Genomic DNA, 13,848 nt, shown 5'->3' with positions numbered 1-13,848 from the left:
TTGAGAGGATTCCAGAGAACACAGTGCTGTGAACTTCGGTTACGAGCACAGTTGTTTACAGGGATTTGGTTATTGCGGTCGACGGATTTCCATTTATTTACGATGTTTTCTTACAGGGACATACATTAAAAAAAGCTACTGCCGAGTTACTGATGTGCATTAATGTTTATTTTTCTTTAAAAAAGCGAGAATGTCATGCAACAATACAAAATAAATTTGATAAAAAGTGTGCAACGTTTTCACGCTAGAACGCATGTTTTTACGCAGGAATGTAACTGATATGCTGCAGCGGCTTCTTTAAATACGAGATCAATGCAGTGAATTTTAATGCTCTCATCGATGAAGCTGTGAAGGCAGAAAGCATTGTTGTCAGGGCGGCCATAGCGAACTTTGACACTCTCGCCGCCTTCGGTGTGAACGCACAGTTAGAGCCAATCACACAGCAGAAATGTGCAACAATAGGAATTTAAAATTGTTTAAGAAATTACATTTCAAATTTTCAGCCACCGAAAATTTATTGGCAGAAAATATATGTCAGTTAATAGACGCTCTAATTTTTGTGGCTTCAGTCATTGTTGGGGAACTCTTTTATATGTGGTAGCATTAACAACTTACATCGAAATATATATCGTTATTGTTCAATATGGAAAATAATTATTGAGATTGAATATCGAGATTGCTGCAGTGGCTCCTTTAAATACGAGATCAATGTAGTTTATTTTTACCCTCTCGACGACGAAGCTGTGAAGGCAGAAAGCGTTTTTCTTTGACGATCTCGCCGCCTTTTCTGGGAACGCACAGTTAGAGCCAATCACAAAGCCGAAATGTGCAACAATGGGAATTTAAAAGTGTGTCGATATTAGAGATGCACAGAATTTTTGGCTTACGAAAATATATCATCCAAAAATAAATTGTCATTTAATGGGCGCTATAATTGTAGTGGCTTCAATCATCGTTCGGGTACTCATTTAAATGTGGCAGCATTAACAACTTATGTTAAAATATATATTTTTATCATTCAATATGGAAAATAATTAAGAACATTTTTGCCATATCGCCCAGCCCTACTTCAGAATATCTTCTTTTGCATTCAACAGAAAAAAAAGCCTCAAAATTACATGAGGGAGAGTAAATGATGGCATAATTTACATTTTTGGGTGAACTATCCCTTTAAGTAAAAATGTTTTTATATAGCACCTTTCACAGACATTAAGTCACAAAGTGTTTTACAATAAAAGAAAACAAGGTTAAAAATATCTTTAACAATTGTTGTGATTACAGTCTTATCCTATTAGGAGTATGGTGCTAATTAGTTTTAATCAGACCCATTTAGTCCAATCTGTAATGTGTTAAAGAAAGCCTACATAGTGTGATTAGAAAGCTCAAATGATGACAAATCTTTCATTTTCACATCAGTGAGGGTCAGACAGTATACCTGGTGTTCACGTGCCATTTGAACAGCACAAAGAAAGGTGATGCCTTGCAAGCCAAACGCAAAGGCAGTCGGTGCAAAACGGACCAAGTTTGCTGGTTCCAACCTCTCGGTGCTATTTGATTTAAAAAAAAAAAAAAACATGAGTTTGGATTAGGTGATGATTCAACATAGAGCAACAGCATATTCATTACAGTATATAGAGCCTCACTCGAGTCCTGAATGTATGTCACGAGCCAAGCAAGCACAGGGACAGACCATGTCTCCTAATATTCCAGCGATACTAGGGCATCTATACCCACATGAACGAAATTGTCCAAGCTCATTTCATTAAGTTCACTCATAAGGAAATAAAGCTTTCATTCAGATTCTAATCCAATGCATGCCTCGTTTTTCAGCATCCACGCATGCATGCATCCGTCCACCCGTTCATGGTTTTCTTAACTGCACTGGTCACAGCACGGCATGGAGTTCAGAGAGGTGGATGAGGTTTAGGATGAAATGTAAATGGATTTCTCGGGGAGGGTTTCAGCGTTTAGATGTGGGAGAGAGGAGTGCATTGTGCATCTGTAGTGTGGGGATAATCCTACTGCAATATAGATCCTGACGCTTTAGAGACGATTGCTGCTAAATATCCCTCTAGTCCTTCTTGTGTTCGAAAATGGCCTCCTTTTGATTGGTTCGTCAGATATCTTCCTCTCCAACCTGATCTCTTTAATGTACTTCTCTTTTTCAATAACTCCCATCTCATAACTTTCTTCTAAAATAATGGGGGGATTTCTTGAAAACATGCACTGGTTGGCACTGAAATGAAAAAGTATTTTGCATAAGAGAAGAACATTTGGACTACATTTAGGAGCATGAAAGGGATAATTCGCACAAAAATGAAACCCTCACACTCAAGTGGGTAAAAGCTAAAAACACAGATTTCCATAGTAGAAAAAAATAATACCACAGAAGTCAATGGATACATCATTCTTCAAAATGTCTTGCCTTTGAGTTTAACATAATAAAGAAACTCATAAAAGTCTAAAACTAGTTAATGATGATTTTCAATTTTGGATGAGCCATCAAGTTTCCCTTCTGCTAACTGTCATTACAATAGTAAAGCCTCTTATTTTTCATTTTGCTTCTAATCAGTTTTATTTCTGTACTACAATAAATTCATTGTAAAAAATAAATGCTAACTATTTGTTTATAAAGTGTGACAAAATAGAACCGTGAGGGAATTTGGGGTCTGATTGTTATTAGGATGTAGGCCTACTGTGTCAATACGCATACATTAACTGACGAAGCTTCGTATTTCTTATTTTTTTGAGGTAAGAATTACTCGAATGACCCAAAAGCTTTAGTGTTTTCGATTTAAAATGACGAAAATAGAGGGAGGAATCGAGCCATTGTCATTACTGAGTGTCTCTGGTAGTCGTTTAACATTTATAGGCTATTTTAAAACAGGTTGTCACACATTAAATGTTTCGCGAATTCAAACTTACCTCCTTCGCGTCTAGTGTTAAACTGACACTTAGCACTTGGGCTCAGCTTCTGTGAACCACAAGCCCCGCCTACTTTAATCTGATTGGGCAATCACTTTTACCCCTAGAAGTCTGTTATATTATTATATTAAAATTCCTGAAAAATTTACTGGATTGAGTCACACAAATAACAACGTATACTGGGTTGACTCTTAAATTTCCTTTAAAATGGACTTTGTTTCCTTTATGCAAAATGATCAGTTTAAAGGGAAAGTTCTGTGGAATTCAATGGTTACAGGTTTCCAACATTTTTCAAAACATCTTCTTTTGTGTTCAGCAGAAATAAAAGAAACGCATAAAGGTTTGGAATCACTTGAGGAAGAGTAAACAGTGAGTATTTACATTTTTGTGTGAATTATCCCTTGTGTTAATTATTATACATTTATAATGAAACTCTTAACCAACGGAATAGTCTGTGTACATGTTTTAATGTTTGTACCATTTATGTTAGAGCTTTCAGGCCTCGTAAATGCTCATAAAATGCTCCAGGTCTTTCTTTTCATGCAGGTGACACAAGCAAGCCATAGATAGGTCAAAGGGTCACTGACAGTCACACCAACAGCCATAGTGAAGGGCTAGAATTATTATTAATACAATAACCAGTGCCAGAACCCATCTGAACCACCGCTAATGAGCCTTCACAGTGCAGACCTGCTTGACTGAAAGATTACAGGACTTAGATTCTGACACATTATTGGTGAGTGTCTTGATTTAAAGGGAAAGTTTGCCCAAAAATTAAAATATACCATTTACTCACCCTCAAGTGGTACCAAACATTTGCAATGGAAGTCAATAGTTACAGGTTTCTGACAGTTTTCAAAGTATCTTCTTTTGTATTTAAGAAACTCATAAAGGTTTGAAATAAGTAAACGGTGAGTAAATGATAAGTTTTTGGGTGAACTAATTATTTTAATCAATGTGAGAAAGCATCAAAAAGAAATCTTAGGAAAAATACAACACTCAATACTTTGCTGTATCCTCATTTAACAAATGGGTTAAATGATCAACATCATGGAAGGAAAGAAAATATTTTGACACATTCTTCATATTGATTTTTCTGATTTTGAATGAATCTCTTGTTTCAGATCTTATCATGGCATATGACAATTTTTGTCTGCCCACAGAGCATGCAAACAGATATTTAAAATCAATGTCTTCTGACATATTCTTAATTCAAAACCATCTACAAACTCTTGATATTTATGGCAGCAAAAATCAATACACACCAAACAATCATTATTCGATTAGCTTTTATACGTATTTCCATCAATGGTCTACAGTACACTGTAAAAAAAAACTGTAACGAAACATTCTGTAAAGAAATTTACTGTAAAATAACAGACGCTAAATTACAGAAATTTAGAGTAAAATAACAGATGTTAAATTACAGAAATTTAGAGTAAAATAACAGATGTTAAATTACAGAAATTTAGAGTAAAATTACAGATGTTAAATTACAGAAATTTAGTGTAAAATAACAGATGTTAAATTACAGAAATTTTGCGTAAAATAACAGACCTTTACAGGGTTAAACTCATTTATGGATAAAGTGTGGTGCCATTGAGTTATAACACTACTCAGCCTCATCTTAGAGAAGTTTGAAGAGATCAGGAGAGGAGATTTTTCCTATAACTGCGATAAATAAATGTGATCGTATAGCAAAATTACTGCTGAACTGAATGAATCAAAAGGAGTTTCAATTTGCATGGCCTGATTCACTTGGAGCTTGACAATATGAGGGTGTGGGATAGATTTGCTTGATGTGTGTAAAAAAATGTGTACGTAAATGCCTTAATCATGAATCTAAACTGCTTAAAAGAGTCCTCACGTTTTCTGCATCTCGACACTGTTTCAGAGATGGTTCAGGAGTGCTGACACTTTTACTGTATGGCTGCTAACTGATACAGTGATGTTCCCCTAAAGCCAAATAAAGCCATTTATCAACCAAACTTACAATGTGTTGCCTCTTTTTCCTCTCACGAAAACATCCATACGCACTATACAGTAGTCCAGAACTCACAAGAGTCAGATTAGCTAATAATTAGCAATGACACAAGTAGATTTCATTGTCCTTAAATGAGCTTTTCCAAAGTGTATTTAAGTTATTTCAACTAAAGTCAAGCTGTAAACTGATAACACTATATCATATTATGAAAAGCAAATTAAAGAGCTCCTATGATGGAAATCGTCTATTGGAAGCTGTTTGTACAGAAATGTATGTAGGTGTAGTGTGTCCACAGTCATATTGGAGTGATAGAAACACAGTAAGTTTCCTTTTTTAAATTTGCTGATTCCTGACTTTAAATAGGATTCAAATACCTTCCATTTTGAGGCCCACTGCAACATGACGTAGGAGTGCGGTTTCCCCTCCCACCGAACTGATTGACAAATGCATATTAACATGTCTCCGTAGTAATGCATATAATCATATCCACAAGACAGGACATGCGCAAAGCAAGAGGGATTAAAAGATCTGTTCAGCTTTCTGTGATCATCAAATGTGGTCAAAATGAATTTTACAAGTTTAAAATGTTTTTAAAACAGTGCATGTTTGTAATAAATATAGTAAAATTGCTGTAATTCAATACCACAGTCGCATGGTGTCAATTCAATTATAAAAGAAGACATTTCAATCCCAGTTTGTGAACTTAAATCTATTTTATTTTGTACATTCACATAACGGATGTCCATACAGCAGTGGATATTAACGTGTACCCGTCACATTTGCCGTGTAAAAACAGTGCAAAGCTAAATGTGTGTATATGACAACACTGTGTGCCTCGTCGTTGCAGAAAGGCTTGAATTAACTCCACAACAAATACTTCAAATAACAGTTGGAAAAGTTCTGTAGTAAGTGAGATCTGCATGATTCTTGTCTGTCACTGTGCTGTTTATCTACAAGAAGGCTACACACATCAGATCTCTGACACGCATGTGGAGAACTCATTTGCGTTAAAGGCATGGGCAACAAAAACAGCTACAATGTCTTAAGCTCAAATTTCCCAAATTTAAAAAGATATAATACATGATCTTATGGGTATTTTGAGCTGAAACTTGGGGGCGAAACTGAATAACCTGTTACTTTTAAATGGTTAGTTGACTTACAAAACAGTGGGTTAACCTGTTGTTTTAACGGCTAATTTTGCTCACCAAATTCAACTGTCTTTAAAATGTAGGGGAAACTGGAGCACCCGGAGGAAACCCACGTCAACACGGGGAGAACATGCAAACTCCACACAGAAATGCCAACTGGCCTAGCCGCGACCTTCTTGCTGTGAGGCGACAGTGCTAACCACTGAGCCACTATCCCATCCATAATTACTAGTGTAACAGCTAATTACACTGAAGAATATTGAATCCTGTCATGGGTATTGTTTCTGTGACATTTAATCGCTTCTAAGGAACATTCAAATAACATTCTGGGAACATTAAAATAATGTTAAAATAACATTCTACCAACCAAAAACTAGCATTGGACTTAAATTAAGGGAACTTTACAGTAATGTTAGACTAATTTTAAATTAATATTCTACAAACTTCAACATATGACATAAGGGTGAGTAATTATTAATAACAGAATTTAGATTTTTGGGTGAACTAATACATTATAAATTAACTTTATGGGTATTGTTAGCTGGGAATTCATCCATCCATCCATTCCTCACTATTTAAACTGAAAAAAGTACAATAAAAGAATGTCGGCAGAATTTAATTGCTGTATTTAAATAATAGTGTTAATTTATGGAGTCACACTTTAAAATGAGGTTTCATTAGTTCATGTTGGTTAATGTATTTACCAACATGAATAAATAATGAATGACTGTATTTATTAATCATAGTTCAACATTTACTAATGCATTGTTAAAACCTAAACTCATGCTTGTTAACATAGTTAACACACTAAGTTAACATAAACTAACATTAAAAATGAATAAATACTTTAATTAATGTGTTGTTCATTGTTTGTTTGTAAATTCATTAACTAATTCAACCTTATTGTAAAGTGTTATTATTTATGGTTAGTCAGTGCACTTAGGTTACAAATTTTACTGCAGCATTTTCGACTGTTTTACCATTAAAATTAATGCCATTTAAAAAAAATATTAAACAAAAAAAACTAATGTTATATTTCTACTGAGCAAAAAAGAAACAATGTATATATTTATATTTTTATTATACAAATATATTTCGCAGGATATGATTTACATTTATCAAGATGACCAAGCCTAAGAAACAATGAATTGAGTCAGAAATGATTGACAATATTTCAATGCATTATTATGCATTGAGGTTTATAGAGATTTTAATCAAGTCAAGTAATTAAATTTCTCATTTTGTAAATACTTTTCAGACTTGGTAATTAGAACAGCAATATAAGCACAATTTTAAATATATATTTGAATAATATTTGTAATGAATAAGCCTACTTTTTTAAAGTAACTTGATAATAATTCTATACTCTTTAATATAACAGAAGCACATCATTTAAAAAGAATCGCAGAGGATGAGAATCCTCCAGTGTGTCAGATTTAGACATGATTGATTTCCTAAGAGCTGAGAGTATTTCATATTGGAGTATCTGTGGATTCGTCTAGCCGAGAACAGAAGATGTGTCGTCAGCAGAAACGCTTGTTTGCGTGATGCATAATTTATATGCCCCGTCTAGTTCCCCTCAGAGGTCATGTAAAACTATTCATTTCGGACAGACTAGAATCATTTCCAAAAATACTGGCTGCCCTCTTAACTCTAATTAGGTTTTCATTAAATATAAAGCGTGATATTGAATTACCATATTCGATCAGTAAATCGTCCAAACTGTCTAGCTGCAGACACAATGCGCTCTCAGACAGATGCAGTCTCAGGTGCGCACATGCATGCATCCTCAAACTTAACTAAAGGCGTTCAAATTATCATGGTTCTTGCTTTCCTTTCATTTAACTCATAAACAATGACTTTCAGGTCACACTTTAGTTTATGTCATTCTCACTATAAACTAGTGGCACATTATTACCTGCCTATAAGATATTTGCTGCTTATTGTTGTTCATAAAGAACATATTCTCCATCCATATATTTACTTCCGCTTATCCAGGGCCGGGTCGCAGGGGCAGTAGTCTAAGGAGGGAACCCCAGACTTCCCCCTCCCCAGACACTTCCTTCAGCTCCTCCAAGGGGCGTTTCCTGGCAACCTGAGAGACATAGTCCCTCCAGTGTGACCAAGGTTTTCCCATGGCTTCCTTTCAGTGAGACAAGCCTGGAACCCTTACCTCGATGGGCATCCAGAAGGCATCCGAAACAGATGCCTGAGCCACCTCAGCTGGCTTCTCTTGAAATAGAGGAGCAGCGGCTCTACTCTGAGCTCCTCCTGGGTGACAGAGCTCCTCACCCTATCTATAATGGTGTACCCTGTCATCCTGCGAAGGAAACTCATTTCGGTCACTTGTATCCGAGATGTTGTCTTTTCGGTCATGACCCAAAGCTCAAGCTCATGACCATAGGTGAGAGTAGGATCCTAGATTGACTGGTAAATCAAGTGCTTTGTCTTCCGGCTCAGCTCCTTCTTTACCACAACGGGCTGGTACATTGACTGTATTATTGTCGCTGCTGCACCAATTCACCTGTCAAGCTCATGTTCCATCCTTCCCCTTGCACATGAACAAAACCCCCTCCAGTCCTAGACTGCACCTAGAGATTATGTCCATAACAATTATGAACAGAAACAGTGACAAAGAACTACCCTGATGGAATCCAACATGCACAACATGCATTCTGTGGAATTAAATCCAATTGTGTGGGGCTGTCGTGGCGGACACGTCTTTACAACATCGCATGGAGGTCAGGGACAGTACCTCTGGACTGGGCAACTGGGGTGGTGGTTCCCATTTTTGAGAAGGGGGACCAGAGGGTGTGCTCCAACTATAGAGGGATCACACTCCTCAGCCTCTCGGGGAAAGTCTATGCCAGGGTACTGGAGAGGAGGATCCGACCGATGGTTGAACCAAGGATCTAGGAGGAACAATGTGGTTTTCATCCGGGCCGTGGTACAGTGGACCAGCTCTATACCCTCACCAGGGTGCTCGAGGGTTCATGGGAGTATGCCCAACCAGTCCACATGTGCTTTGTGGACTTGGAGAAGGCATTCGATTGTGTCCCTCATAGCATTCTCTGGAGGGTGCTCGGGGAATATGGGGTCAGAGGCGATCTGTTGAGGGCCGTCTCGTCCCTCTATGAACAGAGTAGGAGTCTGGTTTGCATTGCCGACAATAAGTCAGATTTGTTTCCAGTGCATGTTGGACTCCGGCAGGGCTGCCCCTTGTTACTAATTCTATTCACAATTTTTATGGACAGAATTTCAAGGCGCAGCCTTGGGCTGGAGGGGGTCCGGTTCGGGGACCACAAGATTTCATCTCTGTTATTCGCAGACGATGTTGTTCTGTTGGCTTCATCGAACATGGACCTTCAGCATGCACTTGGGGGAGGGGGTGGGGGGTTGCTATCAAGTGTGAGGCGGCTGGAATGAGAATCAGCACCTCCAATTCCGAGGCCATGGTGCTCCACTGGAAAAAGGTGGTTTGCCATCTCCAGGTTAGAGGAAAGTCCTTACCTCAAGTGGAGGAGTTCAAATATCTCAGGGGTTTGTTCACGAGTGAGGGAAGGATGGAACATGAGATTGACAGGCGGATTGGTGCAGCTTTGGGTCATGACCGAAAGGACAAGATCTCGGATACAATCGACCAAAATAAGTTTCCTTCGAAGGGTGGCAGGGCGCACTCTTATCGATAGGGTGAGAAGTTCTGACACTCGGGAGGAGCCTGGAGTAGAGCCACTGCACCTCCAAATCGAGAGAAGTCAGCTGAGGTGTCTCGGGCATCTGTTTTGGATGCCTCCTAGACGCCTACCCAGGGAGGTGTTCCAGGCATGTACCACCGGGAGGAGGCCTCGGTGAAGACCCAGGACACACTGGAGGGACTATGTCTCTCGGCTGGCCTGGGAACGCCTTGGGATCTCCCCCGAAGGAGCTGGAGGAAGTGTCTGGGGAGAGGGAAGTCTGGGGTTCTCTCCTAAGACTACTGCCCCTGCGACCCAGCCCCTGAAAAGCGGCAGAAAATGAATGAACTACCTGAAAAAAGTCTTGTCGCCTGTCCAAGTTTTAGGAACAACAAATAATGTGACTTTTAATTGATCATTTGGCATCAGAAGTGGCATATATGAGAGTCAAAGTCCTCTAGATTACACTTATTTTACCAAAATAAAATATGATCATGCCTTGATTTTTAATTCTTTAATTAGGACAGTAAGGTCTGATTTTGCTTAGACAAAAGTCTTGTCACTTCACAGAAATAATGTCCAGTATAGAATATAAAGTCATGCTGCAGTGGAAAAATAATTAATATTGTGTATGACTCCCATGAGCTTGGACGACTGCATCCATACATCTCTGCAATGACTCAAATAACTTAATAATAAAGTCATCTGGAATGACAAAGAAAGCTATCTTGCAGGACTCCCAGTTCATCAAGATTCTTGAGATTTATCTTTAATGCCTCCTTCTTCATCCTACCCCAAACATACTCAAATATGTTCATATCTGGTGACTGGGGTGGCCAATCCTAGAGCACCTTGACCTTCTTTGCTTTTAGAAACTTTAATGTGGTGGCTGATGTATGGGGAGCGCTATCCTGCTAAAGAATTTGCCCTCGGTTTGTAATGCTGTTGATGTTGCCATCCACTCTGCAGATCTTTTGCAAGCCCCCATACTGAATGTAACCATTCCTGAGTGTATTGGGATGCAGTTCAACAGATGATTCATCAGAAAAATCTGCTTTTGCCACTTTTCCAAATGATCAACTAGTACTCAAGTTATTATTTGTTGCTTTTGTCAGGTAGCGTACATGTACTCAGAGGAGCCATGTAACATGGATCTTATTCTACATCCCCAATGCCTAAACCTTAGAACTTTTAATAAGTAGCACATTTGGAGTTTAAGGCAAAAGTCATAATGATTTATAAATAGCGAGAACTATCCCTTTAATAACCCATGACATTTTGTATCTTTGGTGAATTTAAATGACACTTTTATTTTTATTATTTGCAAGTTTGAAATGTACTATGAATAAGGGATATTATTACTCACTTTTATTTATTTTGGGATGATGGCTGACAGATGAACATTATTTTACACATACTAAAACTTTTTTCCAGAAGAGTATATATGGTGATAATGATTTGCATATGATTACGTCATACAAGATCATTCAACAAAAGCCTACCAATTCATTATCAGATAAAAACTGTGGTTGTTAAACAAAAATATCTGAACACAGAAGGATTTTATAATGCCTATATTCTGCAAACTCCTAGAGCAGTCTGACTAAGCATATTCATATCCTGCGAAAAGCCCTGAAATAATAAATGAGTTAAATTATTAAAGGACATTTATGAAAAGTGTCCTCTCAGGAATAATTATGTGCCAGAAATAACTCAAAATGAATATTAATGATTACATCAGCTACACTGGAACATGTCTGAAAAAGGGGTTCATTTAAAAGGATTTTCACTTAAAAGTTACAAATAATGACAAAAAAAACTACAGCAAGTAAAATAAAAGAGGCATTTTTAAGTGGTGAAACAGAAGTGGTACTTTTTGGAAACACATATTTTACATTTTAATGTTTTATTTACAACTTTTTTGTTTTTATTTAGTAGGGATGCTCTGATCAGGATTTTTGCAGCTGAGAGTACGGATTCCTTGTCATTGGCTGCCCAGAAGCAGCTTTACAGAAAATAATGCAACCTAAAAAAAAAATTAGTAAGATATATTACAAACAATCGCTCCGCTCATGTCACAGCAGCTCAAAACACATTGGTGGCTGCACTTGCAACATAGAGACCATCACTTACACGAGTCGCACCAATAGACTGTATAAACAATACCGATCGATACCGATCTTCGGCCGATCGGTCATAGCATCCCTATTATTTACAATTACTATTTTACAGTGTGTATTTTAGTTCGTGCAATTATGCTAGCTCAAAAAATGAAGCTTTGAATACAAAAGGGAACAACTTGATATGACCTTATTTTCTTTTCATTAATTTTTTTTTTTCGATTGTGATTTGCCATATTAAGCAGATTAGCCTTCTAAATCCAACACTTTGAATTACAAAATATCTTCATGCATTGATTCTGGAAATAAATGAGTAAATCAAATGTTTGCTAATATTTAAAAGCTTAACTATTATAGTAACCTTCATAATGCATTTGGGTCCATTTTGGCCTGGAAAAGATACAACCTTGAAAATACACACCATGTTCATTTCTTTATTTAATTATAACTATTTTAAGTATGTATATATGTATATAGTACTCAGCCTAATTGAGTACCCCCCATTTTGAAAATGAATATTTTTATCCATTTCTCAGTGAATATAGGCAATGTAATTTGGTGCATTTACAGTTTTTCTCAGTCGCTTTGGTGCATTTCTCACAGCCCCAGTGCATTTCTGCACAACAGTTAATGCATTTCTCAAAACAATTAGTACAAACTGCAAAACCTAGCTGATAACCTGCAAAAGCGCATCACATGCTCAAAATGGAGAGTTCATTCCTCAAAAGCAAGTATTGATGTCAATCAAAGAGTCAGTATCATCAAAATGAAAAGTCCTGACTCCATTGTTTATTAACAAGATAATGAAAACATGACAAAGCCATTTGACTATGTCAGTTTACTCTGGACATTTTTTCAATGCAAAAAAAGTCAGATTTTAAGTAAAACTTCGTGAAAATGCTCAAGATAGTACTATATACTATTAGCACAGCCAATTGAAAACTACACTCTAAAAAATAACTCAAGAGGTCTGTTACCACTACATAGTTTAATACTTAACTAATTCTAAAATGCTGATTAGATTAAAACTTTTAAATTGCCAGAATAATTTTATTAAGTTTTCAAAACAGGAAAATATTGAAAATTACATTAATTTAAAAATTGGGCTAATTTAAAAGTAAACAAAAATGTCAATTACTTTTAAACAATATTTAACTTGTAGCAACCCAAAGAAATTGGGTTGATAACTCAATTTTTCCACACTAATGGAGTTGTTTTGTATTTTTCCACACACTGATGTTTTTATGCTGTTTTTTATACTGATAATATGGAACACTACATGTTTTTGTTTTGTAAAACAATAAAAACCTGTTGTTAAATGCTGTTGTTAAATGTATTTCATACAAGCATGAACAGTAAATTTGCTTAAATTTTTTTTTAAATAATTACAGCTACTTAATTTATTTGAGGTTCTAAACTTAAAAACATGCAATTACACACAAAACACTGGATTTGTATTCAATTTTAATTAAAAAAACTATTTGAAACAACTTTTTTTTTTGAGTTCTCAACTGATTGAAGAGGAAAAGATTTAGCTAACATAATAAAGTTTGTTGTCTGAACCTAATTTTGTCAAATGTTGTCGTAACTTGAATATATTAATGCAAACTGTTGCGTTAATTTTTTTAGTTTCGTCTAAACAATATTTTTTAGAGTGTACAGTAAAGTTAGACATCAATGCATTTAGTGAGTGTATCTAGTACAAGACACTGAATATGTATGTTTCACATTTTTACTGCATTTGTCTTTACAATTTAAATTTTTTTACAGCATTGTGCAGAAGAATAAACACACCCTTATTTACAACAAACATAAACTTTCTTTGGGTTGAACTGTGCACAACTGTAAACAATATTGCAGAACATATTGGAACTGAACCAACATACATACACAGGTCGGTAAATCATTCATGAAACTGTTTAATTTAGAAGACATTTTCAGTAAAATAAAGATTTCAACATTTTTTTTATAAAATTAGCTTGCAAGATTTTGACAAC

This window comes from Danio rerio, chromosome 5, assembly GCF_049306965.1.
Source record: "Danio rerio strain Tuebingen ecotype United States chromosome 5, GRCz12tu, whole genome shotgun sequence".
NCBI lineage: Eukaryota > Metazoa > Chordata > Actinopteri > Cypriniformes > Danionidae > Danio > Danio rerio.
Note: the sequence above shows the minus strand (reverse complement) of the source record.